Below are 2,984 nucleotides of genomic sequence, written 5' to 3' on the forward strand. Positions count from 1 at the left end.
ATATATGAGAGCTGTGGAAACTCATACATTTTACCCTGTACATTACAGACAACCTGGCAGTTGATAGAGTGGAATCCCTTGTGGTTAATATGCGTTTGTTCTGCTCCCCATATTGAAATGTGGGTGCAGTCTGCCCACCTATACCTCAGGGAAAATGGGATAGGTCATAAAAAGTCCAAAGAATGTTGCCTTAGCTCTCTTTGGTATGTGAAAACCACATGTACTTCCCTACATGCTGTATCACGAAATCAAGGAACTGGTGAAGTATCCCACACAAATCTGGTGTCCACAGGGACTGCTGTTTCACGCATTCCCAGGGCCTGCATATGAAACGACAGATCTAAACCACCCCTTGTATGGTGCCACTAGCAACAGAGAAGAGGTCCACAATTTCTTTGTTGGGTGGTGTGATATGTTAAGTAAGAATATATAACTTGGTGCCACCAAGGATAACAATGAGCAATGCAGGGGCTACCTTCAGTGATAATATCCTTTTGCATATTCACATTTAGTAGTGCAGAAGCAACCCTGTGCATATTTTTGTGATTCGTCTCCCATGACTCCATGTTTTAGCTGTAGTCAACAACTCTGGAGTTAGCTTCCTTCGTAGCAAAACATATATGTCTATGAATTATTTGGTCACATTGTTTACCCTCATTTACATTTGCGAATGTCATCATTTTAATACTGTTGCCCATTATACTGCCACTCGCATGTTATGCAAGACATGGAATTTCTCAGGTATCTGCAATTGTGCTCACTGTGTCTCTGAATCACTCCCACCTGGCTGCTGGCCACTCTTCATGCAGAATCACCCTCTTAAATGAGAAACTGTTTCTGAATCCTAGTGAATATATTTATGCAGATATGCATGCTAAACATCTTGTTCACTCATGCTTCCCTATTGTTTTGTTACATTTTAAATAACTTGCACTCTTTTTACCTTATTATCTTGTTTCATTTGAATTCTTACAAGGGAACAAGCCAAAGATACCGTACAGCTGCAGCAATAAGAAGGCTCCAGAATCTTGCTAGAGAAAGCTGCATGCAAATGTGTCATGCCAGAGGAGTGTCATGCATCAGACCAGGAGAGTGGCTAATGCAAACTATCCATGTGTGTTCCCCTGGACCATTTCAATGAGATTGTAATAGCATGGTAGTCATTCAAAGACAAGCCCTGCTGTGCTATTTAGAGAGTGAGGAGATAAAAATATATACCATCTTTTGATGGTGCGTGCCCACCAATGTCTAAGGGAGGATTGGGGCTGTTAGTACGGGAGAAGGTAACTACCACAAAGCTGAATGTGTGTGTGTGTGTGTGTGTGTGTGTGTGTGTGTGTGTGTGTGTGTGTGTGTGTGTGTGTGTGCATACGCATGCGTGTGTGCGTGCGTGTGTGTCTCTGTGCCTACGTGTTTGTAGATGCCTATTCATCTATGTTACATGGGCTGGTAGATGGAACACTAGCAGTTTCTTCTAACTGTGCTGTCTTCATTTCAGAGACATGCTAATGAGAATTTGCTCCTTGCTGCTTTCACATGTGTTGGAATCAATTTTTATCATTGTAATGCTACTAGATCTCCCTAGCAAAACCCTAATAACACTACAGTGGCAATTTCTCTGAATCCCCACCTCCAATATTTTTTTTTATCTTTCTTTGAAATGGTAAGTACTGCAGCAATAAATTCAAATAAACACTTCTGCTGTGGCTAAAATATTTAAATGCATTCCAAAAACTTGCAGTTGCTTGTAAAGTATATATAACTTACCCTGCAATTCAGAAATATTCACCGCATTGTATTAGGCAATTGTGAGTGATAAATGATCACACCCAAGGTGTGTGCAATTCAGACTCACTGATCACAGCTGGGAAGACTGAGCAACACAGCTGCTTGCAGTATATGCTAATGGCAATATGATGACATCGTAATGAGCAACGTTATTAAAACGAGTATCTCCATGTATGTAAATGACAGATAAGGAATTGGCAGAGCAATTCAGAAATGTATAAAGTCCACAATGTGAAGCTCAACTGCCAGTGAGTTTGATTGCAGTTAAATCCCAGGGTTAAGTGAGGAGAGTAATGAAATTATGTTAGTAGCAGCTGCAGCCTTGGCCATGCATCATTTCCACTGGAGGTGACATACCATTCAACTGTTCTTAATATTTCATGGCCTTCATGACTCTGACATTGTAGATCAGTACTATGTGGATACAGACACAATACAGGAGATGTTAGACACATGTTGTCCTCATCTGCATATCCATGGGAGTCATGGCTTACCTATTCCAGTGGATATTAAGTATGTGTGCCTTTATGAATACTAGCTACAGGAACCTTTCAGTGACCAACAGGGGACATAATGGGATATCCTAGACATCAGCTTCCAGAATACTCATAGGTTGGTACTAGGCTATGCTACTCCAACAGTTTCTCAATGCCATGCTGCAGCATGTAGGAGTGCATATGTGGTTTTCCCATGGCACAAATGAGAGAGCAAGCACCATGTGGGATTTATATGATACAGCCCAATTCCTTGTTGTATAGGAGGTCATAGACTACATAAGCATTGAAATTAAGTATTCACATGGTGAGCTGGGAAGAAGGTAGGTGAGCCATAAAGGGTATCACCCCATCTGCTAGGTGGTCTGTAATGCACCGGACATTATCCACAGCAGAGGCATAGCTAACTCATCCAGCACCCTGGGCCTATCTCTTCCAGCACCTTGCTCAAATAGAAGAGCAAAAAGGAAAAGGCAGAACTAATAGACTATTTACAGAAGTCTGAACACCCACCCCTCCCAGACTCACTCAAAAAAAAAAAAAATAGGAGCTTACAAGTTGCTTTCTGTACTGGCATTAAGAATACAGAAAGAAGAGAAGAGTGCAGGAACAGCACCTCAGGATTGCATCCTCTAACACCTTGCATGTGGGGCACATGTCCGTTTCATTCACCCCACCCTTGCTAAGCTACTGATCTGCAGT

The sequence above is a fragment of the Protopterus annectens genome, chromosome 1.part2 (genome assembly GCF_019279795.1).
Source record: "Protopterus annectens isolate FY-2018-M chromosome 1.part2, PAN1.0, whole genome shotgun sequence".
Classification (NCBI taxonomy): Eukaryota; Metazoa; Chordata; order Ceratodontiformes; family Protopteridae; genus Protopterus; species Protopterus annectens.